At 39.0% G+C, this 27,120-nt stretch overlaps 1 pseudogene across 1 annotated transcript in view; it reads right to left on the minus strand.

The window, feature by feature from the left end:
* Nucleotides 1-289: 289 nt before the first annotated feature.
* The window catches only part of LOC311170344 (ADP-ribosylation factor-like protein 4A), a 39,732-nt pseudogene continuing 12,901 nt past the window's right edge, over nucleotides 290-27,120 (minus strand). The window contains exons 3-4 of the transcript in view: nucleotides 1,990-2,099; nucleotides 290-590 (exon numbers count right to left, since the gene is read on the minus strand). The product of the transcript in view is annotated as an ADP-ribosylation factor-like protein 4A (transcript). The remainder of the gene's footprint in view (nucleotides 591-1,989; nucleotides 2,100-27,120) is intronic.

Genomic DNA, 27,120 nt, shown 5'->3' on the forward strand with positions numbered 1-27,120 from the left:
TGGGTAAATTCTTAGTGCTTTATGTGTGTTATTCCATTGGCTCCCTCACAACTTTGTGAGTGAGACATCATCTCCTGCTCATAGATAGGAAAAGATGAGATTCAAATGACATTCTTAAAATCTGAAATAGTAACTAACAGACCTAGGCTCCCTTCTGTTCCATTATTGAGCATTCAGTTCTAATGACCACTATTACCGAGTCACATGGAATGGGACTGTAGCAATTTAAAATAACTTTTATCAACAATTTCTATAATCTTCTTTTTGTCATTAAAAATAAGGTGTTGTACTATCTTTTCATAATACTGCATACAATCCAAGTCCCAAAAAGGTACTGCCAAGCCTTGGTGCTGGGTATACTACTTTGATTTTCTTGTTGACCAGTGATAATATTCAGGATGTTCCATTCAGCCATGGATTTCTGAGAACAGTGAACTAATTGTAGTCTGATGTGTATCTCTCTGCCTGAAAGTAGATGGTAGCCCCAGGCAAGGTTGAAGCCCAGAACTTTGCTCTGAAAGCAGCCCAGAACACAAGAAGAATTCTGCTTTGGGCAATCAGGAAGCTTCCTGGAGTGAGTGGGGTTTGAACTGCAGTTAAAAGAATAGAAAATAGGTCATTGTAAGCAAGAAAACACACTCCCGACCTCTACAGCTGAAGACCTATAATTAAACAAATCAAGTATCAGGTATTTGATTTAAATATTTCAACTATGAGATATCAACTCTTTTATGTATTTATTTTCATACCTAGGATAGTGATGATTGTTGAAAAGTGAATGAAACAAAAACAATTAAAAGAACTTCAGGAGCACTATTTATGGGATTGATTGATCATATCCGAATAATTCTTTCTTTATTTTGTTTTCTGAAATAAATGTTATAGAAACATACAGTTTAACTATATATTTATTATAAGGTTTTCTCTAATGTACAGAATATTATGAAAAGATAAAAATAAGCAACTTCTCAGCCCTCCCTTCCTCTTCCCTCTGGATTGCTCAGATCTAACACAATGGACCATGGTGGAGGACTATGGGTGCTTTGATTGTGGGAAAACTACAGTGACTACATCTGAGGGAGAAATCCTGCACTGTCAAAACACTGGATGTAAAACAATGGTACCTCAATAAAAAAAAAAAACAAAACTAAATAACAGACTTTACTCCATATTAAATATCAATTGTGGATAATGTAGGTATTAAATTCTCTAGAGTTCTACCTACTAATTTGTATTTTGTCATCATCGGCATCTTTACAGTCCCCGTCTCTAGAGAAAAATATTGACTGCTCATGTCCACATTCACGCATTCACACACACGTCCCTCCCCCATCACCTAATGCACATATATGTCAGTTGCTCTCCCACTTCTTCAAAATAGCCCCTTTGATTTTTAAATTGGTTATATTGGGTTGTCAGAAAAGTCATGACGTATGTTTTCTATGTCGACAACCCAGTATTTCAACATTTCTCACTTTAAGTCAACCTCTTTAAAATGAGCCTATTGAAATAAAAGATTTATATTTTCAGGTCTCCCTGGTGGTGCAGGGGTTAAAGACAGCACTATCAAGCTATCACCAGCCACTGTAGCACCCCGTTGGCCATAGCCAGCAGACCTCTCCTGTCTTGCCTGCTGCTCCCCTCAGCAGTGTATTTCAGTAGATCTGCCTGGTCTGTTCCCCACTCTGTCTCTGGTGAATCCTCTCACCCCCTGCACCTCTGGCTTATACCCCAGTTCTTGTATACATAAATAAATAAATCTTTAGGAAAAAAGAAGATTTATATTTTCTACACCTCTATAAAGCACCATGTAGTTTGACCTGGTTCAAAATGGAGGCATAGGAAGAAAATGCTGATGTGATAACCATCAGCCTGGTCCACCAATCCTCAATCTGAGAACCACAAATAATACCAGCACTCTTCTGACCTTGCTAATGTATAATCATCTTTCTCATCTCATAATTTCACACCACTGACATTTCATCTTACCTTTTAGATCCAGTCTTCAAATTGCCCCCAGAGTTGCTTTTCCCTGGAGGATATAATGCTTCTTCCAACCTCTTTAAGTCACCATCAATCATGGAATAAAGTCGACCTCTCTTTTTGCACAATGAGAGCACTCCATAAGTGACTCTCAAAGTGTGTTAACACCACACATCACCCTGTTCCCTTAAATGGGCCTACAACACTTCTGTCAAACACATCTTTTGAACCTACCTACAGAGTCTCACTTTTAGCCAGAAATGTACATCCTCATTTTGCTTAGTCACAAACACATCTTATTATATGAAATAATATTGAGGCTTTGGAAGTTTTATCTTTTTGTTTATTTTGGCTTGTGTTATAGTAAGTTGTTTACTTATCTCTCATCCCAACTAAATTGTTAATGCCTTGAATACAGGGATTCCATCTTGTTCATTTTGCATATCTAGATTGGTATTTTTAACTTTGTATTTTGGCTTTAAAGACTGAGAATTTGGTGCTTTTGAATTAATAAATACAAAAGTCCTAATTTAACAACTGGAAAACTATAGCTAGATAAATAGCATAGTACCGCAAAGCAAACATACAATAAATGTTCATTGAATTACACATTTATAGGCTGAATTGCTGAGAGAGAACATTCTTTATTCTTTCTAGTTCAGCTACAGCACAAGCTGGGAAAGACCAAATAAAATCATTGACTAAGGTTTCTCTTTTGTTTCTTTAATATTCCTTCATTGCCAACTATAAACCCATAAAAATGAGGGGTTTTTGCCTTCAAGAAACTGACATTCCTTTTGTACAGTCAGCTTCGTTAATCTTTGAGCAAATACATATCATTAAGTCAAGTTCTCGCTGAGAGATTGGAAAATTTAAACTCTGGTCACTCAACTCTGTGTTTCTATAAGATTGTATAGCTCAGTATGTTCATGTAAAATCTGTAAATGACATTGCAGATGGTAATGAATAATAACTTACATTTATGAGCACTTTTCCATTTATGAGGTATTTTATGAGCAGTAGTTCTTAATATTTACTGAAAACTAGTAAGTTAAGTTTAACCTCGTTTTCAGATAAAGGACCACATGAGTCTAAATGCCAAAGCCTTGTAATTAAGATACAGCAGAATTAACTTTGGAACCTCAGTCTCTTGACTCCAAATGCAATATTCTCCACAGCATCATGCAGAAATAGAGCAAGGACAGGGCCCCTGGATGTTTAGAAAGAGAAAATCCTGGTCTCATAACCGTGTGGGTTGAAAACCTGAGATTCTTGAGATAATGCTGCCTCCCCTTGTAGCAGCTAGAGGACCAGGGTCTATTTTGCCCAGTGAAGAGGATCATGTTCATGGGGAGAAGCATTAGAGCAAGAAAGCCATACAGAAGCATCCAAACAGCCAGTACAAATCTGGCATCTGCAAGTGATTAGGAAAACCAGAAACAAGTTATGATCTTATCCTAAAATGTACTGCACCCAGAGGGAAGTTCAGATCACTAGCTGATCTCAAGGAAAATTGTGATTAGACCAGAGAATGGTCTCAGTATTCTCAGTGTTTTATACAGTGCCTGAATTACAGGTATAGGTATCCTATTAGTGGACTGAACTAATATATTTGAAATGTGCTGGTATGATATGCATGCCAAACTGAAATTTTTTAAACATTTCAGTCCAGAAGGGCTAAAATATGAACAAATCTATAAAACACAAATAGAATGGTTAACATAAATATGTTCATAAAATCCTGAAAATAATAAAACAAGAGCAAATCTTTAAAGAGTTGAGAAAGATAAATACAGGCTCTGTAAGAAAAAGTCCTCTCTCCATCTCTTTACACATTACTAATGCAAATGTAAGCAAAGTGTTTGAAAAATTAACCAAACTGGTGAGTTACAGGGCTCAATGGCTCCTAAAGAATTTGGGCCAATTCAAACCTTTCTGGTGTGTCTGCTACTTCATTCAGCAAACAATTATTGCCTACATACTATATGTCAGGCCTACACAGTATGTTAGCAATGTCATAGCAAACTAAAATTATAATTCATTGTCTCTTGGAGTTTGCAGTTTAATTGACATCTTGTGAGGACGGTGGGCTCATTAATGTGTCCTTCAGTACCTTCCTAGACCTTGGGTTTATCTTCACTTGTAACATATATGTTTTGCTCCTTGTTCTCCCGCTAAGTTAAAGCAAAAAGCAGGGAACTGTTGATGTTGCATGGGGAGGATGGGGGATTTAGCACTAAACAAGCAATTATCAACTATTCATAGCAGCACAAAAGAAGACAACAAATTATCTGAGGCCCTCTAAGATCCAGTGGTGGAACTTTATATTAAACGTATTCAATTATTCTGTCTTTTTCAATTGTTCTAATACAACTGAATTCCAAATATATTTACTAAGCAGGTGCTATGGTAAAAAATTTGGTACAACAATTAATAGAATATCTGTACCCTTAATTGCACATATTATATACCAAGCACAGATTGAAGTACTTTAGATTCATTATTGCAGTTAATCCACGAAACAGCTCAACAAGATAGTTTTTGTTATTCTTACAATCTTGATAATGAAGAAACTAAAGCTCTAGTTGGTTCTTTATTCCAAAGTAATTTTACCCAAAATAAAGTAGATAAAGGACTTAAAGCCAAGCGATAAAACTAGTTTTGCCTAATTTCAGAGTCCATCTTTTTTTTTTTTTTTTTTGGAGATTTATTTATTTTTATACAAGAACTGGGGTAAAGGCCAGAGGCGTGGGGAGGATGAGAGAATTCACCAGAGACAGAGCAGAGAACAGAATGGGCAGACTGACCGAAGTACATTGTTGAGGGGAGCAGCGGGCAAGACAGGAGAGGTCTGTCCTGCCATGTGGGTATGTCCCTGACCAGCCGGGAATCGAACCGGCTCTGCAGAGGCTACAGACAACTTCACAGTGCTGACCTCAACCCACTGTGCCACTGGGGAGGCCCAAGAGTCCATCTTTATTAGAATAGTGTTTCAACTCCCTGCCTTCAGTGAACTTAGCCTTCTAAGAGAGAAAGATCACTTAAAATGCCATTTTCAGATTAATGATAACCACTGCAAAAAGGACAGGGTTGCTATGGGAACACATGGGAAATCATTAAATCCATTTTTGTGGGTCAGAGGAGGTAACAACTAAGCCAGGTCCTGAAGAATATGCAGACATTAATTTAATCGAGAGAGAGAAAACACAAACAGTATGTGCAAAGATCCAGAGGCAGATCTGGGGATCTATGAGTACCCAGGCTACAATCCTCAGTAACCTTCCATCACCAAGTGGAAAAAGTTGCAAAATGCTTTCAAACAAATGATCTCACCCTTCCTGGGATACAGGAGGGCTCTGGTCATACTTGTGAAATCTGATACAAGTTTGGTGGGAAACCCTAACCCCTACATTGAATCACAGCACAGAAGCCTGGTGTCCTGGTTACCTGGACCAGGCTCGCCTGGGAGGGGAATGTGCTGGCACACAACACAACAGGCTCAGCTGGGGTCATTCTTCTGTGACTGCCTGACAGGTGTGATTGCCTATTCCTTCTTTGTCCACTCGCTGCTGCTGGAATTCTTAGACTTTGATTCTATAGCAAAACATCCATTTGAATGAAGGACAGTAGATGGAGTAAACAAAAAAGAGCCAATTCCACCCTGGCAAGCCAAAGAATGCCAAATACAGAGTGGGGGAAATAGGGAGGCAAAATCTTGGATTTGAAGTAAAACTATGGAGGAAATGAAGTCAAGTTTTTATACTTGCATAAGTGTCTATCTTGTGGCATCTTTTCTAGTGACAATATTTTAGGACATGCATTGTTTTTATAGCAACATGGCCTTGGTGTCATTGATGAGTATTGTCTCATGCATTCTTAACTTTATCTTACAGAAAAAAAAAAAAGTCTCAGGGGGTTGTAATTGTATGGGGAATATAAAAATAAAATTAAAAAAAAAAAAAAAAGTCCCCAGAAACACAGAGACATGGATCCAAGCCTTGGCCCTGGGACTTACTAGCTGTGTGGCCTGGGGCAAGTTGCGTATCCTTATCTTTAGAATAAGGATAATAATACAGACTTTGAATGACAGACTTGGGGATTAAAGATGTAATATATGTAAAGCACCTAGTCTACCCCTGTGTAGGCATTCAACAAATGGTAATTATTGTTATGATTATATTGACATTTAAAAGAGAGCTTTTCAGTGACTTAACTCAAATTTTGACTAATGGTGGGAGTTTGAGGCTGCTGGATATAGATTTTTTTTTTTTAGGAAAACACATTTATAGAGATGGCCTGAGACCACAATTAAGTGGCACAAAGAACATAAGTTAATGAAATCTCAATCAGATTGTATATGCTCCACCACTTCCACCCATCTCTTTATTCAGCATCCCAGGCTAGAGAAAGCATGGCCAGGAAAAGAGGGGTTCAGGAAGGTGACCCCCCTCACAAATATCCTGGAGAGTTATTCCTAAAAAGGGGGTGGAGTTGGGGGTAATGCTAGGAGTAGGATCTGCTATGCTCCTTCCCCAGACTCAGTGGGTAGCTTTTCTATGTTTCCATTTCAGGTCTTGTCAGAAGCAAAATCTTTATCCTTAGTATATTTTGAAGAGCACAAAGTGATTTTTAGAAAAGCATCTAAACAAAAGTAGAAAACACCAAAGATAACTGCAGCACTTACACTTTATCGTTCGTTCGTTCTTTTAACAAAATTTGTCAGGCATTGCATGTGCCAGGCAGTGAAACTATAGCTGTACATGCTAATAATGATGAAGATGATAAGGAGATATTTTCTGTGAGTATGGATTTTTTTTAAATCAAACAATAGTTTAACTTCACTGAGGATTCTCACATTTAGAGGAACCCTACAGTTAAATAACTATATTTCTGAATAAAGAAATTTGCACCAATTATCTGACCAGTATCAGTAAATTTATGAGAGCAAGAGAAATGAATATTGACTTTAGATCTCCTGGGAAAAATTCATTCCGTGTTTCTTTCACAAAAGGAGACTGATAATTCATGATTTTTTTAACAACTTGAAGTTTTATTACTCCTGATCCATCTGCTACTCCAGTGCTCTATAGCACATAAATCAAGCTCCCCAATTGGTAAGAAAGAGGACATGTTTTCACTCTTTTTCTAAAATGAATAGATTATTCATGTTTAACTTATTTGGTTACATATCAGTGCTGAAACAGAGCATTCAAACAAGGTGCAGAAGACTTGAACTTTAATTCTGACTCTCCCAGCTAGTTTTAAAAACTTGGTCACAAAAAAGTAGGATAGAAAGTTATCACTTTCTCATTGGGGTGGGCCAGGGGAAATTTCAGGGGCTTATCACTTAGAAATGAAAAGTGATTAGCTTTATTCTCCCATGATCAGCATTTATTTCTGGCTACAAGTTAGGTAGTTCTAGAAGTTAAATAAAAGATTTTGGTTTATTTATAAAATTCAGTAATTATTTGTTACTCCCTTTACTTATTTGTCTGAATAAAAAAGCTATAGAGTTTTAGTTCTCAAATGTTACATGTCATGTTAATTAAGCTACTCCCTTTTAATAAATGCATTTTAGATTGTAGCAAATATTATGGGAGGAGAGATGTCTTAGCATTCTAAATTTAGAAGCTTAGGGTATTACTCGAAGATTTCACAGCTTCCAACAAGGGTGCAGGTTTCAATCTGTCATAAAGAAATCTTGCTTAATTATAGAATTCTGAAAACAGAAGCATACTTTCCACAAAAAGAAGTTTTCTAAGGTCATATAGGTATTTCATTAGTTAAATGAGTTTAAGGGCTTGATTTGAGGAAACATAAATCACTTACCTTATTTTAAACCATCCGTGTTTCCCCTAATGGTGTTTACAAAGTTTGAAAGGCATTTACTTTAAATAAGTAGAGTAACTTGTACATTGATTAAACTGTATCTCTTTAGCTAGATGGTGGAATTACAATTTAGCACAGAGAGTTAAAGAGAACATCAATTAAAGATATAGCTAGGCTGAGTCAGGTGCTTATCAGAGGTGATGGGAATAAAGATCAGTCAAAAAAAAAAAAAAGTAAACCCCCAAGTATGCAAAACCTAAATACAATAATAGAATGAAAGCACAAAATCAACCAATTGAGATAAAAAGGAAGCACTTACCTAGTATGATCACCTGAAAAGCATGGCAAAATCCTGCAAATTGCAGGAATTCATATTGCAAAGTACTCAGCAATACTTCTGTGTAGTTCTATAGAAAGCCCAGAAAATCCTGCAATTTTTTGCAAAGCGCTCCACAGGTATCCAATACTTTTGAACTGATATCATTCTCCCTTCCTCGGTGGATCCAAATCATGTAACTACTGATCTTCAAATGAAGAAGAGGTAAGTCCTTGAGAAATGGAGGATTGGTTTTCAGTTTTGAGGATGGGCTGGAGATAAAAAAATTTACTGCTCAGAGGTACCCTGGATACTTTTAAAAATAAATACAAATTTAAAATACCCTTTTGATTATTTTTTAAGTATTTGCTTCTAAAAAGGACAGAATCCCCCAACCTCCCAACCCATATTTTAATAACCCAACAATGGAAGAGAAATATTTGACAGAGGGTGTATTGGATGTTGATGATCTCCAACTGCTTCCAAATCTGCATAAATAAAACTCCAACAAATCCCTACACAAAGAAACGACTGAATGGGGCTCTATTTATCTGCCGCTGAAGGATAAAGGGCCAAGCCAATGCTATTGACAGTTATGTCTGTCGCTTCCAACATATCACTGAGGTCATTAACCCACCACTACAGGATGGGCTGATATAAACAGCTGATTGCTCAACAGAAATTAGGACTCAAATCACTTCACTGCTGAAACCCAATTTTGGGAGCTCTCAGTTTGCAGTTTTGGTTGATCAAATTCAAAGATGGGGTTCGATTCATATTTCAGTAATGAAGATCAGGGCTGGGAACTGATATACTGAAAGGTGTATTTTTCCATTTCTTCTCTACATAAAAAATTCATGGATGCCATGTTCTACAGTGTACTCTCACAGTGTAACAGCTGCCAAAAACCTGGTACCTGAGGCCACTTTTACATCAATAAATTATCGAAGGTTACATCTGTATTGAGATAGCTTTATTTGGCCACGCAAATAATACCAAGGTACATAACACAGTTCTCCCAGCTTTTGTTCCCTTGAGGGTGGACTATTGTTACACTCCATGCTGCAAAGCATGCTGGGAAGCTCCCACCAAGATGTAAGGAGGATAAATACTTGCCTTTGTGCTCTAATAAAGGCGGTGTGATATTGAGGAAAGATCATAATTTGGAGTAAAACATCAGGAGCTGTGTGAAAGTGACCAGATCATTTCACCTCTCTAAAACACAGTTTGTCCATCATTAAAATAGGGATGTTCCTCTACATCCCTGCAGGGCCAGTGAGATCAATAAATAGGCAATGTCTTCAAATGGCCTGCCTCACATTGTACAGTCAGTTAATGTTATTCAGAGTGCTGCCTTCTAAGAATATATGATATAGTACTGAAATACCAAAATAGTGCATCTATCAGAAGATCTGAAGAGATTCTCTACCTTTAGGAAAATTGCTGATTGTAGAAATTCAATTTTCTGGAGTTCTGAACAAGTTGATTTCATAAATGGAAGACTTATTCCTTTGCCATTCTTCCTCTTTCTCCTAACATCTCTTCGCCCTCTGGATCACTCCTTCCTTTTGCCCAAAGGAATGACTTAAAAATACAGGTCACCTCCCCAGTAAAAACATTCCGTCTAAAGTTGGTGTTAGGCTTCATATTTTGAAAGCACTTTAAAAAATTTACCACTAAGCTTTTTTTTTTTACGTTAAAAAAAAAAAGGGCAGCTGAAGGCCAGAGAAGGACCTGGCATGAGCTTCACTCCTCGATTTTAAGCTCAAGGTCAGTTGAATATTCAGTCTGCTGACTCATGTTCTGTTAAGTGTCAGAAGCATGCCACGCTGCAGACAAGAACTTTAAAAACAAGGTTCTAATTGTTCCAGACTAAGGTAGAACTTTCCCAAAATATGTGCCCATGAACCTCCTTACAAGGTAAGCACACTTGCAAACTGGATTCACTCTTTAAAAAAAAAAAAAAATTATTTATGCATACAAAAACTGGGGTCTAGGCCAGAGGTGAGGGGGTTGAGAGGATTCACCGAGACAGAGTGGGGAGCAGAGCAGGCAGATTTACTGAAATACACTGCTGAAGGGAGCAGTGGGAGCTACAGTCTGTGTCACGTGGTTTAGCACCTTGGCTGGAGATCGAACTCATGTCGCATTGAGACTTAACCCCTGCATCGCCAGGGAGGCCCTGGATTCACTTTTTTGGGTCTTTCAGGTACTAAAAAAAATCTAAAAACAAAACAAAAAAAACAAAAAAACAGCAATAACTAGAATCATTGCTTCTGTCTTTTGCCAGATAGGATTCGAGTCTTTGTATATTACACCTAATCCTCTCAAATCAGGTATGTTTAAACTCAGTTTATAGATGTTGAAATTGAGGCTCAGAGAGGATAAGTGACTTGCTCACATCTAAGGAATTTGAATGAATTGAAGCAATGTGGCTTCCTGGTCTGCTCTTTCCTATTACACTACTCCCTCCTTGAATTCATTTGTATGTTGATACCGAAGCAAAGGATCAAGGGATCCTCAACCTTATTTCCTTACCTACTAATCCTCTTTGCTGAGTACATTGCTCTGACCCCACCCAGTAGAGTAAGGAAGAGGAAGCTACAAAGGAGTTTGACCTAGTTGCCAAGAAAATGATCCTGTGGTATCCAAGAGACAAGGCACCCTGAGTGAACCTACCAGGTTCCCATAGCTGGGTCCTGTGTTAACAAGAGGAAACACAGATTTTTTTCCCCAGTGACCTCTGGAGAAGGGCCAAACTGCAGGAATACAACGTCGTGCATAATGTGTGGTGATACCTGACTACCAGAGGGTGACCCAAATCTGAATTTGGATTGCAGAGCACCACAGTCTCCTTTTGCAGCCTGGCAGAGGAAGTGTCATTCAAGGGACAGGGTCTACAGTAACTCAGAAATTACTCATGCCCTGAGGAAAAGAGAAGGGACCAATGCCACCATCTTTCAGGAGTCAAGTGTTTTGTTTGTCTGGAAGGTAACATCTGGGAAAACTCAGAGTCCATGCCCATCATCACAGGGGGCATCAGGAGTTCTGTTCTACAGAAAGAGGCCAAGTTCTGACTCACTTAATTTTCTGAGCACAGCATGGTGATTTTGCCAGGCCTCCCACTCACTTATCACATAGGTCAAATGCTTACAGCTCAGGAGTTTGGAAAACACATCCTGAGGTGGTGTGGCCTCAAGCTAACAAAGGTAGACTCCCCAGTAGCACATCCTCTTTCTCATTGTCAAGTTTTCCAGTATTTGACTTCAGTGGAAATGACTGTTCATTGGCTAGGTTCATTAGTGAAAAATGTTTCAACGCTATCATTTAACAACCTGGAATGTCTTTTGGAGAAGGCCAAATTAATGTGATTTTTACCTTAAGAAGCTTAGAAACATAGCTGCTGCTAACTCAATAATTACATTGTACTGCTAGCAACAATTCAATATTTTTTTCTCTCCTGAGGGTTACAACACATTTGCACCATAGGGAAGCTTTTTCTCTTTACATCTCAAAACTGTACCACAAACTCTTCCTTTATTCATAACAGTGAGATCTCCAGCTGAGATAGGCACTTTTGTATTGCTCTAGATGACAGTTTTCTGTGTTCTTTCCAAGCACAGGGGGCTTAATAAACATATCTGGCAGGCCTTCCATAGCTGGAGGGCCCAGGATGACACTGTGTGCAAACAATATGCTCACGCTGGAGGGAAACAAGTTTATTCAATTATTCAATTAATAGATTACAGTCAAGATACTTGTTATCCTACAATGAAAAATGGGGCAAGAACTCCAAGAATTAGGATAGGTCCCAGGATTAGTAACAGCAGGCAATATGGCCTCTACAGATGATGAGGGCCTGGCCAAATACATGAAACTGTACCCACCAACCACACACACATACACACACATGCACAGACACACACATACTCATGACTGTACCCTCAGAAGAAGGAACAGACTTCCAGAACCAAATATGATAATGGTCTTAAAAACTCATTAAATACTTTAAATTAAAAACTCATTAAATACTTTAGTATTTACCCTGGAATGGAGGGAAGGTTGGTGTATGAAGGAGTAGATCTATGAGAATTTTAGAAAGAGATATTCACAGGATTTTCTTTCTTCAACTGAAAGTATGTTTGCAGGGTTTCATGAGTAGCTGCCTTTCTGCTCCAGGGCAAGACCTTCCTTTAATGCAAAACATCTTAAAATATTCTCTGTGCCAGAATGTCTCACTCTGAAGAAATTGCTAGTTTGAGAGTGCCGTTGATCTAGTTTATATAGATGTATTAAGATCTTAACAAGAAATGAACCATTCATTTAAACATGTGATTTAAGTACAGGGAGGGCATCTTTCCGTCTATGAGGTATTAGTAAAAGAAATTTAAAAATTCCTGAGAGGAGAGTGGAAGACATAAAGCTGTAAAATTCCCTTAGGGGGAAACTGGCAAGGATATTGTGTGCTTAAGGAAGAAGTTCTGATTTAATGCTATGGAGACTAGGGAGTCATTGAAGTTTTTGTGCTGAAGAGTCTTTCCCCCATTCTTTCCTTCTCCAGCTGTACTGTTTTAAATTTCTGGATTTTATTTTGAATTTGTGGACTTAAAACGTTGGGACACAGTTCTAACGTGCTGGAAGCACTCTGTGTAGAATGATAATGTGGTTGGCATTCTAGGGAGCACCAAGTAGTTATTTTCACTATGAATCAGTAGGCGAGTAATACCTTAATTCTGTATGGACCTATTTCTTTGAAATTTTTATTTGTGAGGACATGTGTAGACCTCAATTGTATTGTAAATTTGGGCTCAAGATATCTATAAGTGTATTTTTGACTCTACTGTTCATCTGAGGACACCATTTCCATTTTACTGAGTAAGAAAATGACACCAATGAAAATGCCAAAAAGGTTTCCCAAAAAGACTAAGGAATACGACAGGAAACATGTTTCCAGATACTGAAATCTCTTGATTCTTTATGAAAGACTGAGAAAAGAGCCTGGGCATCTTCAGTTGTATCCTCTGTGAGCTTCAGCCAGGTGGGAAGGGAGTCAAACAATTTCTCCAGCAAGCAAGTGGGCATAGAGAGTTCAGCAGATGGCTTATTTTAGCTACGAAGGAAACTAGCCAAGGCAAGAGCCTGAAACTGAAAATGATCCCCTCCCACATTCTCAAGAGCATAATTGTTCCCAAGTTCATGGTTGTCTCTGAACAAGTGAATCAAGATGGCTTTTTATGTGTCTGTCAGTTGTGACCTTGCCCCGGCTCTCCCAGCTGGAGTCCGTAATGTTCTCTACGGCATGTTCAGCCAGTCTCTCATCCCACCCTCTGTGTGGTCTCTGGGCCAACTAGAGCAGGGCAAGCTTTGGCCTGTCCAGAATGCTGGCTATAGTTTAGAGGGTAAGGGCATCATAGCCAAGACTAGAGGCAATTGCTGCAAGCTCCTTTTCTAAGCAGCAAACACTACTTTAAATTAAGTGCACAGTCTAGAGGTTCAAGGGTCATGTTTGTATGTGTGAGGGTCTAAGCCTGCAAAGATAATTCAAACAAGCAAGTTATCCACAGATGAATGAGAAATAGAGATATGAACAGAGTTGGAGTTATCAGGCATGGAGATACAGGGAGAACAAAAGGGTAAGTGAGAGAGAAGTTGGTACATTCCTGAGTCAGAGGCTATTGCTGATTGCTTTGGCTGGTACTTCAAGCCAAGATTACCAGGTGGTCAGTTGCTTTCAAAGGGATACAGCAGAAGAAAGAGAACAGGCCTCGGTGACCAGCTGGTAGGACCTGAAATTAGTCTGGTTACCATGGATCTGCTGTGTGGTTTGCCTACCAAGAGCCTGAGCACACAACTGGCCTCCAAGATCTAACATTTTGTGATCTCCATGACCTTAGTCAAACTTTCTGTTCTCTGGGGAATGGCAATGTGTCTTCAAGCCCAGAGATCTTGACTGGACTCCAGATGATTCCCTTCCTAAAGATTCCAGGGGTTGGCCCCTACCCTGTTATTGGGTCTTTTCTTCAAGGTATCTGTTTTAAGTGGGATGATAGACTAAATATGGATGTCATTCAACTGATTTTGGGCAACAAATGTCCTTAAGATGCTAATTTCTGTTTTCTATCTACCAGATCAGACCTGCTAGGGTATGGCTCTTGATCAAATGGTGACTCTATGCACAATGTATTGAATAAACTGAGGATTTTGCAAGATCCAGTTTGTTCATTTCTCGAATTCCCTTTTACTGTAGCTTGCTTCCTCTTCTCTCTTCTGTAGAGGGTAGTTGAAGTCTCAGCTTGCTTTCTGCTTGAAACTGCCTCAGTTAGGACATTGTTTTTTTGTATGTCATAGGCTGTTTCAGTATGAAAAACCATAGATAACTTAATTCCTATTCACAGAGAGCTTCAGAGTCATTCCACAAAGGAATGATCTCATCTATGATAAAATATAAAAAAAAAAATGCTTTGTAAATTTAAAAAGTTTCCATGACTTTTAATGTTTTTAACAATGGATCAAAAATACTAATATACATGAAAGAAGCATTCCATATACATAATCTCACATTTTTTTTTTGTTCTTAGAAACTTTATTTGCAATAATCAAAACCCAGAAATAACTCAAATAGCATTCAACAGATAAAAACATAATTAAATTGTGGTACTTAGAGTAAGGAAGAATAAATTGTTGGTAAGTGTAACAATATGGATGAATCTCAATATAACTAAGCTGCTGAATGCAGCCAGATGGCAAGGAGAACATACTATATTATTCCATTTATTAAAAAAAAATTAAAAAAGGAAACTAATCCATAGTGACTAAATGCAGAATAACCATTGTCTTGGAATGGGATGGAAGCAAAGATGGACTGAAGGCAAAGATTATAAGGAAGCCTCAGGAAACTTCTGGAGGTAATGAATAAGATATTATTGTGATTCCAGTGAGGTGTTACTGGTGTATAATATGGCAAAACATATGTATCATACATTTTACTTTTTAAATTTTTTTTTTACAGTAGTAATCTTCTTTATTTTTTTTTTATAAATTTTATTGTTATATTCCCCATACAATTGCAGCCCCCCATTCTGACCCCAATCCCTCCCCTCCCGCCCCCGCCCCCCTAAAAGTGTCTCTGGTTCATAGTTTTTTGTTGATTTTGATTTTCACTTTCTTATAGTTATTCATTTTCCTGGTCCCTTATTTAAGTTTTCTAGATTCCTGCTATGAGTGAGACCATCCGGTATTTTTCTTTTTCTTTTTGGCTTATTTCGCTGAGCATGATCCCTTCCAGCGCCATCCATGTTGCAGCAAATTGCATGGGTTTATCTTTTTTGAATGCTGAGTAATATTCCATGGTATATATGTACCACATCTTCTTGATCCAGTCATCTATTTTTGGGCATTTGGGTGGTTTCCAAAGCTTAGCTATTGTAAACAGTGCTGCTATAAACATAGGGGTGCAGGTGTTCTTTGGAATTGATGTTTCTGTGTCCTTTGGGTAAATACCTAGGAGTGGAATTGCTGGATCATATGGAAGCTCTATGTTTAGTAGGTCCAGAAATCTCCACACAGCTCTCCACAGTGGTTGGACCAGTTTGCACTCCCACCAACAGTGCAGAAGAGTTCCTTTTTCTCCACACCCTCGCCAGCATTTGTTGTTGCTAGTTTTTTTAATATGTGCCATTCTCACTGGTGTAAGATGGTATCTCATGGTAGTTTTGATTTGCATTTCCCTGATGGCAAGTGATGTTGAACATTTTTTCATATGCCTGTTGGCCATTTGCATTTCCTCTTCAGAGAAGTTTCTTTTTAGCTCTTCTGCCCATTTTTTGACTGGATTATTTTCTTTGTTGTTGTTGAGTCTCATCAGCTCTTTGCAGATTTTTGTGATCAGTCCTTTATCATTAGTGTTGGGTGCAAAAATGTTCTCCCAGTTGGTGGCATTTCTCTTTGTTTTTGTTATTGTCTCTTTTGCTGTGCAGAAGCTCTTTAATTTGATGTAGTCCCAGCTGTTTATCTTTGCCTTCACTATCACTGCTTTGGGTGATGTGTCTGTAAAGATGTCTTTGATGTGCAAATCACGTAGTGTTTCGCCTATATTTCCTTCTATATATTTTATGGTTTCAGGTCTTATGTCTAGTTCTTTAATCCATTTTGAGTTGATTTTTGTGTATGGTGTGAGGTGGTGGTCAAGCTTCATTCTTTTGCATGTAGCGACCCAGTTTTCCCAGCACCATTTATTGAACAAACTTTCTTTGCTCCAATGCATATTCTTTGCTCCTTTGTCAAAGATTAGTTGACCATAAATCTGTGGGTTTATTTCTGGATTTTCTATTCGATTCCATTGGTCTGTATGTCTGTTCTTGTTCCAATACCATGCAGTTTTGATGATTATGGCTTTGTAGTATAGTTTGAAGTCTGGGAGTGTAATGCCTCCATTCCCTTCTTTTTTTTTCAGGAGAGCTTTGGCTATTCGGGGTTTTTTGTGATTCCATATGAATTTCATCAATAATTGTTCTATTTCTTTGAAGAATGACATTGAAATTTTGATTGGAATAGCATTGAATCTGTATATTGCTTTTGGAAGGATGGCCATTTTAATAATGTTTATTCTTCCAATCCACGAGCAGGGGATGTCTCTCCATTTCTTTGTGTCTTCTTCTATTTCTTTTAACAGTGTTTTATAGTTTTCTTTGTATAGGTCCTTTACCTCTTTTGTTAGATTTATTCCCAAATATTTGATTTTTTTTGTTTCAATAACAAAAGGGATGGTCTTTTTGATTTCTTCTTCTTCAGATTTATTGTTTGTGTATAGGAAGGCTACTGACTTTTGCGTGTTGATTTTGTATCCTGCCACTTTACTGAACTGATTGATGAGTTGAATTAGCTTTTCTGTGGAGTTTTTGGGGTTCTCTATGTATAATATCATATCGTCTGCAAATAGTGATAGTTTGACTTCTTCTTTTCCTATTTGGATTCCTTGGATGTCTTTCTCTTGTCTTATTGCCCTGGCTAGGACTTCCAGTATTATATTGAAAAGCAGTGGTGAGAGTGGACATCCTTGTCTTGTTCCAGATCTTAATGGAATTGCTTTCAGCTTTTCACCATTGAGAATGATACTGGCTGTTGGCTTGTCATAGATGGCCTTTATGATGTTGAGGTATGTTCCTTGTATCCCAAGAATTTCAAGGGCTTTTATCATGAATGGGTGTTGCACTTTGTCGAAAGCTTTCTCAGCATCTATTGATATTATCATATGGTTTTTATATTTCTTTTTGTTGATGTGTTGGATAACGTTGATTGATTTTCTGATGTTAAACCATCCTTGTGCCCCTGGAATGAATCCAACTTGGTCGTGGTGAATTATCTTATGGATACATTGTTGGATTCTGATAGCTAAAATTTTATTGAGGATTTTTGCATCAGTGTTCATTAGGGAGATTGGCCTGTAGTTTTCCTTTTTTGTGTTGTCCTTGTTCGGTTTTGGTATTAGTGTAATGTTGGCTTCATAAAACGTGTTTGGTATTGTCCCTTCCTTCTCAATTTTTTGGAAGAGTTTGTGAAGGATAGGCACTAATTTGTCTCTGAATGTTTGGTAGAATTCATTTGTAAATCCATCAGGTCCTGGGCTTTTGTTTTTGGGCAGGTTTTTGATTACCATTTCAATTTCGCTAATTGTAATTGGTCTGTTTAGGTGTTCTATTTCTTCTTTATCTAGCTTTGGGTGATTGTAGAGTTGTAGGAATTTGTCCATCTCCTCTAGATTGTTAAACTTGTTTCCATATAACTGTTCATAGTAGTTACTGATTATTCTTTTGATTTCTGCTGTGTCCGTTGTGATTTCTCCTCTTTCATTGATGATCCTGTTTATTTGTGCTTTCTCCCTTTTTTCCTTAGTGAGCCTGGCTAGGGGTTTGTCTATTTTATTGATTTTTTCAAAGAACCAGCTCTTGGTTTCATTGATCTTTTGGATTGTTTTTTTAGTTTCAATTTCATTTATTTCTGCTTTGGTTTTTATTATTTCTTTTCTTCTACTGGTTTTGGGGTTTTTTTGTTGTTCTTTTTCTAGATCTTTGAGCTTCGAGATTAGGTTGTTTCTTTGCGTTCTTTCTTGTTTCTTGATGTGAGCTTCTATTGCTATATATTTTCCTCTTATTACTGCTTTTGCTGCATCCCATACATTTAGGATATTGGTGTCCTCCTTGTCGTTCAATTCAAAAAATTTTTTAATTTCTTCTTTGATCTCCTCATTAGTCCAATGGTCTTCCAGTAGTGTGGTTTTTAATCTCCACGAGGTAGGAAAGTTCCTTGCCTTCTTTTTATGGTTTATTTCTAGTTTGATGCCTTCATGGTCAGAAAAGATGGTTGATATGATTTCAATCTTGGTGTATCTGTTGATGTTTGTCTTGTGCCCCAGTATGTGATCGATCCTGGAGAATGATCCGTGTGCGCTTGAGAAAAATGTGTACTCCGTTTTTTGGGGGTTTAGTGTTCTATAGATGTCTGTTAAGCCCAATTGCTCTAGGTCTTTATTTAGAGCTTTGGTTTCTTTACTTATTTTTTGTCTTGTTGATCTATCCATTGTTGATAGTGGTGTGTTGAAGTCTCCCACTACGTATGTGTTTTCTCTGATGTCTGTTTTCAGAGAGGACAACAGTTGTCTGATATATTTTGGTGCTCCTTCGTTTGGTGAGTATATGTTAATGAGTGTTATTTCTTCTTGAAGTATTGTCCCCTTGATCATAATGTAGTGACCATTGGGGTCTCTTTTTATCTTTTTGAGTTTGAAATCTGTTTTATCTGATATAAGTATAGCTGTTCCTGCTTTCTTTTTTGGTCCATTTGCTTGTAGGATTGTTTTCCATCCTTTAACTTTGAGCCTATTTTTATCTTTTGTAGCTAAATGTGTTTCCTGGAGACAGCAAAAGGTTGGGTTTTGTTTCTTAATCCAGGCTGCAACTCTGTGTCTTTTTATTGAAGAGTTTAGTCCATTTACATTTAGAGTTAATATTGATATGTTAACATCTGTATTTGCCATTGTGTTTGTCTTTCCTTTGATTTTATTTATTTATTCTTTTAATAACTTTTTTTTTTTTTTTGGCCTTCTTTCATTGTTATTCGTCACTCTGAGTTTCTGGCTTTAGGACTCCTTGTAGTATTTTTTGGAGTGGGGGTTTAGTTGCAATGAAATTCTGGAGTTTCTGTTTGTCTGGGAAGGTCCATATTCTTTCTTCAAAGAGGAAGGAGAGCTTTGCGGGATAGAGTATTCTTGGTTGGCATCTGTTTTCTTGGAGTCTGTTGACTATGTCCCTCCACTCTCTCCTTGCCCGTAGTGTTTCTTCGGAGAAGTCTGATGTCAGCCTGATTGGTTTTCCTTTGAATGTTATCTGTTTCTTCCCTCTTGCCAGCTTCATTATTTTTTCCTTGTCCTGGATTCTTGGGAGCTTTACTATTATGTGTCTTGCTGTATTTTTCCTTTCGTTGTGGAAGTTTGGTGTTCTTCTTGCTTCTTGTATATCAATTTTCAGCTCCTTCTTCACATTTGGGAAGTTCTCTTCAATTATCTCTTTGAATATTTTCTCTGTTCCTACATCTCTCTCCTCTCCTTCTGGTATTCCTATAACTCTTATATTTCCTTTCCTCATGGAGTCAGATAGTTCCCGAAGTCTTTCTTCGTTCTTTTTCCTTCGTACTTCTCTTTCCTTTTCTGTTTTGGTTCTTTTTATTTCTGTGTCTTCAAGATTACTTATTCGTTCTTCCATTTCATCTATTCTGCTTTCATTGCTTTTCCCAGAATTCTTTAGTTCTTCCATTAATTCTTTGATCTCCTGCATTTCTTTTACTTCCCTCTTTAGGGACTCAATTTCTTTCTTCTGACCATTGTTTTCCCTCTCTAGGGACTCAATTGCATTCTTCTGATCGTTGATTATTTTTCCCTTATCATTGTTTTCCTTTATGACTTCTGTCAGTTTTTTAATCACGGCAATTTTAAATTCTCTTTCTGGAAGGCTCAGAAATTCTTCCAAGTTATTGTCGTTGCAATCTGGGGGCTGGCTTTCTTTTTGTGGTGTGCTTTTTCTCTGGAGAGTTGCTAGGTTGCGTGTGGTTCTTCTCCTCCCTACTGTCTGTTTTCTAATTTGCCGTATGCGTTGGGACACTGTGTTGTTGGGACTGGCCGGCATCTTGGGTGGGCTTCTCTGTTCCCCTCTGGTTCTTCCAGGAGTCATCTGTCAGTTTCAAGCAGCCTTTACTGGAGAAAGGTCCCTGTTCTAAAATGCCGATGTGGGGACACACTCCCCTGTGCGCCTGGTCTGCCCCGGCGGTGGGTTCCTGCTCCCCTCTGGGCTTGGACTGCAGGCCAGAGGGGGTCTGGCGTGGGCGAACTTCCCCCGCTCACCTCTGGCTCCTGAGGAAGCCTTCTGCAGGTAGTCTTTACTGAAGAAATGTCCCTGTTCTAAAATGGTGATGTGGGACACACTCCCTGCGCTTCTGGTCTCAGGCACACTCTTCTGCGCGCCTGGTCTGCCCCGGCTGTGGGTGCTCGCTCTCCCTGTGGGCTCAGACTACTTGTTCGGAAGGGGCCCGGTGTGGGCTAACTCCCCAGCTGGCCACTTGCTCCTTCAGTAGCCTGTGCTGGGGTCAAGTCGCTAGGTGGCACCAGAGATCTCTCCTAGAGCCCTTGGGGAGCTGATTTTCCACCCCGTGGGACAGGGAGCAGAGCGGGGATGGTAGGGTACACCTCAACGGCTTTGGGGTGCTGTGTCTGCCTTGTGCCCCACCGTCGTGGGGAACCCATGCCCCTAATTTCATGCCCCGGGTCTCAGTTCCAAAGCCCTCAGTTCCAGGACGCGGGCTGTAGCCCAGATCAGTGGCGCGGGAATGGCGCCTTTTGAATCCCGCTTCCCTGCCTGGGCACCTTGTTCCTGCTCACTCAGGGAGGGCCTCCGCCGTCTCCCCGCAAGCCTAGGTCGCAGTCGAGGGGATCTGGGCAGCTGCAATCCGAGGCCGCTTTTGCGCAAGCTTACCGGGCGGCCGGGGCTGTGTGCTGGTGCTGGTCTCCTCCTGGGGGCGGGGCTCTCTTTAATGGCGCCTGGAGCTCACCTCCGCGGTGGATCCTACAGGGTTCGCCTCAGCTCCCGTTCACGGGGTGTGGTGGCTGAAATAGTTCCTTTCCACTCACAGTCCCACTTGCTGCGTCCGTTTTTCTTGTTGGGCGTTTTGGCTTGTTGTTTCCCTCCTCTCTGCTGGTTGGAGAGTGCCGCCTCTGTGGGCGGGGGAGGGGAGCAGGGTTCTGCGCTTCCCTCCCTTCTCGTCCTCTTTTATGGCAACTTTCTTCTTCGGGCAGTTTGCTGGAGTCGTCCGTTTATCTTCCGTGTCCCAGTTCTCACTGGGACCTGCCGCTTTTCCTCCCTATTAACTTTTTTTAATGGGAGATCTTACTCGCAGCGTCTCCTCGCCGCCATGTTGCTCCGCCCCCCCTACATAATCTCACTTAATTTAATTCTTACAAGAACACAAAAAGTAGTTACGATTATCCTGTATCAATACACCAGACAAAGCCATTGAGACTTTGAAAAGTAAAGTAACTTGGTCAAGTCCCTCAGTTCCTGAGTGGTGGGTCTGGAATTTCAACTCCAATCTATTTCTAAAACTCACAATTTTTCTTCCATGTAGGACTGCCTCACTGTAGATACCAACATTACATAGAGTTAAAAACAATTTGCAGCACCCTTCTATTAGTTTGGTGCTATTCTGCCACATTCGTGAATTGTTTAATAAAACCGATTAGATCTCTTAAAACATTTTAAAAACCAGGCAATTTATGGATCAAAGAGTATATAATGAAACTACTAATTATGTAGTAATGACAAATTGCAAAAGCGTTTGGGAAAAGAAAAGATTGAGAGGATTCAATATCTTCATGGTTTTCTTAGAGGTGGGACCTAAGGTGAGCTTTTAAAGGTGGCAGAACATAGATAAGGAGGAAGACATTTCTGGGGAGGAGGTTAGCAAGGGTTAGCCCAATTAGTGGAATTGATCCAGAGAGAACTTTTTAGATAACTCTAAGTGAACTGGGTGGAACAGACAAGCAGAGGAGCATCAAAATCCAGACCAAAGAGTAAAACTTCATGGGGTAGGCAACAGGGACTCACATGGAGACTCCAATTCAAAGTAATCTCAGCCATTGAAGTACTTCTTTTTACTCACAACCAAGACTACAAGCTGTAGCCAACTAGTGCCCCATCTCAAAACTTTCTCCCACCCTATTCATTTTGGTTAATGACTCATGCAATTAAGCTATGAATTGTGTGCATATGCTGAAGATTTGAAAGAGATAATGTTATGAATTCAAGTCACTGATGTGGTAGTCATCTTCCAATACAGACTTGGAGTAAAATTTTGCTCATTCATTTTTACTCACAATTAAAGTTTCTCCCTGTCAAATGTGGACCTCTACCTCTTTATCTCTCTCCACAAAACAAAAATGCTTTCCTCTCAAAACAAAAATGTAACAGTAAAATGAATTCAGTGTAGTAGAGACCAGAGAAAGAAGAAGAAAGGGGAAGGAATTGGTTCTAAGATGTGAACTGTGGCATCTGGCCTTCCTGTTGTTGGAATACCCCACTGCACAAGAAGGGCAGAGCTCTGCCCATACACCAGGACACCACCCATGCATGAGAGGCGATGGCTGTGCTCATGACATCCTAATTGAGGGGCTGTTTGGAAGGGGATGAAGCAGAGCAGCCAGTTGGGGAGCCTTTAATAGGGAGTGATGCACTTGGACTTGCTCTTTCATCAAGGCTGATACAGAAGGTAGCTGAGTGTTGGGTGGTTGACCCTCACCCCCAAATCCCACTCTGGGCAGAGGAGGGAGGAGCCCATGTCCTTGGCAGTGGCAGACCTTGGTCATACACTGCTGGCTCCTGTAGCTCATACCATCGATGAGTAATTGGAACTTCTCCTTCTCCCTCTATCATACTAGTTCTCCCTTCCCTCTTACTTTTGGTTGGAATAAATTGGTTTTTCTTTCTTTCTTCTTCTTCTTCTTTTTTTTTTTTTTTGCCATACCAAAGATCCTTTTGTTTGCCCTAGTGGTGATGAGTGACTGGATGCAGAATCATTGAGAGAGGCTCTGACACAGTGACAGTTTTTTAGCCCCATTGCCTGGTTACACTACTGTGGTGGCAGCAATTCATTTGTGATGTGTGAGTCCAGTCAAATAGAACCACATTTCTTGTTCATTAGGAATGTTTTAGAATTCTAGTTGTTTACCAGTTCCACTATGTAAGTAATCGTGATCACTTTATTTCTAGCACTTAGTGGTAGAAACAAGGAAACTATTGGGCTCATTTCTAAAGCTCTCTCCAGGTATAACACTTGATCTGGAACCAGTCCTGCATTAGCTGGTGAAGGCTGCCATAACAAAACACCACAGAATGAGTAGCCTAAACAATAGAAATTTTTTTTCTCATAGTTCTGAAGGCTGGAAGTCCAAGATCAAGGTTTGGCTTCTCCTGAGCCCTCTCTCCTTGCCTTTCAGTGGCTGCCTTCCTGCTGTGTCCTCACATAACCTTTCTTCTATGTTTGTGTATTACAGATGCCTTTTCCTTATCTTATAAGGACACCACCCTTTCTACCTTATTTAACCTTAATTACTTCCTGAAAGGTCCCATCCCCAAACATAGTCACACTAGGACTCGACTCAGGCCTTCAACATATAAATTTGGAGGTGGGGCACAATTCAGCCTATAACAAGCCTAATACTATTTAAACATAAATATGAGATTACAAACGTATTACATTTGTGTATACAAATGTTCATGTTTTAAAAATTGCTGGCAGCTTATGTCAAGTGGGTTTTCTCTAAGTCACCTTATAGTAAATGGAATGTGGAATGATGGGAGAAAAGTGTGTCAGAGGCAAAGAACACTAGTGGTACAGGAGTATGGTCCTAGTTCTACAATTAACTTACTCTGTGACCTTGGAAAAATCACTTTACTTATCTAGGTGTCAATATCCTTATCTTTTAAAGGAGAGGCTTTAAAAAGTAATAATCTCTAGGGCCATTTCTAACTACAACACCTACAATTTTGTGACTTTGCTTTACAATTTAGTCAATCAAAAGCTATTCATTCAGAGATGAAGAAGCCCGCAGACACTACAACATGCTGAAATTGCTTAGATCAGAGGATACATATTTGCAGTTTGCCCAAAGGCAATGTTTCATCAATATAAGATGGAGGTGAGAAGGTATCAGGTTCATCTGGTCACCACTGTCAAGTTGGGCCACTGAAGTTTTGAGTTGGGGCCTTGGGTAGCCAGTGTTGAAGTCAGGGGGATAAATCCAAATCTCCACTTCATTAGATTTAGATTTATGCCTGCATAATCTACATAACATATCCTTTGGTGAAAGTCAATTTTACAGTTACTTTGGGTCTCTCTCTCTCTCTCTCTCTCTCTCTCTCTATATATATATATATATATATATACACACACACATACCTACACACATTTTATTTTATATATATAGTGAATTTTCCTAGCTTCTCCTACTTGGAAGGCATATGCCTCATAATTAGCATATATCAATTCTATTTAATCAGGCTGCTCATTTAAAAAGATTTCCATTCTGCATGTGGTATCCACAGGTGTCATAGGTAATTGGTGATGAGTGTATGTTAACAAAAATGTCACAGTTATAACAGAATGAAAGAGAAAGATAGGAACACTCCAGGGATAGAAGGACAGACATGTAGTCAGTCTACAGTCAGGACAAAAACATAATACTTGGTATTCTTGTAAGACAAGGAAAGATGAAAAAAGTATAAAAAGAGCAAAAAAGGTATTTTACCAATAAAATTGAAACCTACCCCCTTAAAATATAATGAACTTAACATTTTTATTGAAATGCCTGCACTATTATATAATATTTATAAAGTTAACCTGTTTAATGTTATATTTGTCCTGAGTCCTCAGAAGACCATCATGGTACCCCTTTGTTATATGTGTTATATGTTATATGTGTTATAGAGAGTCACAAAAGTTAACTTTTAAAAAAATTTTTTTTAAAGATTTATTTATTTATTTATTTATACAAGCACTGAGTACAGTCAGAAGCGTGGGAGGGTGAGAGAATTCACCAGAGCCAGAGCGGGGAGCAGAGCAGGCAGAAGGATCGAAGTACACTGCTGAGGGGAGCAGTGAGCAGTGGGTGGCAGGAGAGGTCTGCATGCTATGTGGGACCCTCCTCCAGTGACCGGGGAGCAGCGGGGGATCGAACCGGCGCGCCGCGGAGGCTTCGGGCAGCTTCACAACCCAGCGCTCAACCGCTGCGCCACCGGGGAGGTCCACAAAAGTTAACTTTTAAGTAGCTTTAAGTTAAAGCTTAAAATGTACATTTTCAAGGCAATCTTTAATATCCATTAATAAAAACACAAGTAAAAATAGATCTTCCAATTCGTCCGCAAAACCTAAGACGCATTCTAATGGAAATTCCTTCCATATTTTAAGCTATTCAATATTTGTTCATTCACCCAATGGCAACTATGTGCCAGATAGTCATTTGCTACTCTCATAACTTCACTGTTCTGATACTATCCTTGGTGTTCACGGGATCTACGTTCTAATGAAGAAGTAAACATATCTGTAGAAAATAGTGATGAGTGCAATGAGGAAAGTAAAAGTTGGTATTTGATAAACTATTTATTCTCAAAGTTTGGCTTTTGGACTATCACCTGGGAAACTGTTAGAAATGCAAATTCTTAGACTTTACCTCAGACCTACTAATCAGAAACTGACACAGTAATTTGTATTTTAAAAAGTTCTTAGATGATGTGATGCACAGCCAAGCTTAAGAACTTGTATGATAGAAACATTTGCGGCATGATGAGAGAGACTTTAGATTGAGAACTCAGGAAAGGCCTCCCTGAGGTCTGAATGTTGACAAGAAATCAGTCAGGTGAGCAATGTGGGAAGACATTTTTCCTTATAGGGGAAACAGAGCTGCAAAGGCTCTGAGATAGAATTGTTTGGTGAGTATGAGACATAGAAAAAAGTCCAATATGGCTACATAATTTTGAGAAAAAGAAAAGAGTTTCATAGGATCATGCTAAAGAAGCAGATGAGGGAGGTCACAAAACAGATGCTTTGAAAAGGTCTATAAGAAAAAACAAGAATTATAAGGAGTCAGTGCACAGTCAAAGAGCAAATCATCAAGGACTCCACGTGCATGGCATTCTCTTTATTTAAAAACAATGAGGATTCTCTAAAGGTGACAGAATTTCCCTATTTACTTACTGCATGTATAGAGCATAAACATCAAATTTATATAATTGGATAATGTTTTTAATCCAATTCATTTGTAAACAACAGACCTATGGATTCCTAGATGAGGGAGAATATTTAGGGCTCTCTTGTCATGAGTTTATATCATCTATATAGCACATGACAATAGCTAATTTGTGATTAATATTTCAGCAATATTGGTACCAACTGAAGGTTTGTTGCCACTGAGGAGCCCATGATGCAATGGGACTAGAGTTTAGCAATGTGCTTTAACATGTTTAATAACCATAATTTCAATGAAATAATTGGATCAGGATCAACTTCACAGTACTTTTTAGAAGAGCAATGATATATACAGTTTTCCTTCAACGCACACATCAGTACTAGAAATTATGTTTTTGTCTCTGTTTCATTTGAATGTAAACTCTGAGGGTAAGGGCCTTGCTTTCTTGTTCCCCATTGAATTCTCAGACCTTAACATAAAAGATGCTCAATAAGTACTTGAATAAGTGAATGAGCAAATGAACCCAGAACAGTGTCTTGTGGCAAGACACAAAGCCGCTTCTCTCAGAATGACATGGGCTGCCTGTTCAAGCAAATGCAAATCCATCAAATAATATTAATCATTTATCCATCAGTTTGGGAAAAAAATCTGTTGAAAACATTATGGAGTTAAGAGACTCCCTTTGCTATTGGTACTATAACAAATGACC

The sequence above is a fragment of the Talpa europaea genome, assembly GCF_964194135.1.
Source record: "Talpa europaea genome assembly, chromosome: 4".
NCBI lineage: Eukaryota > Metazoa > Chordata > Mammalia > Eulipotyphla > Talpidae > Talpa > Talpa europaea.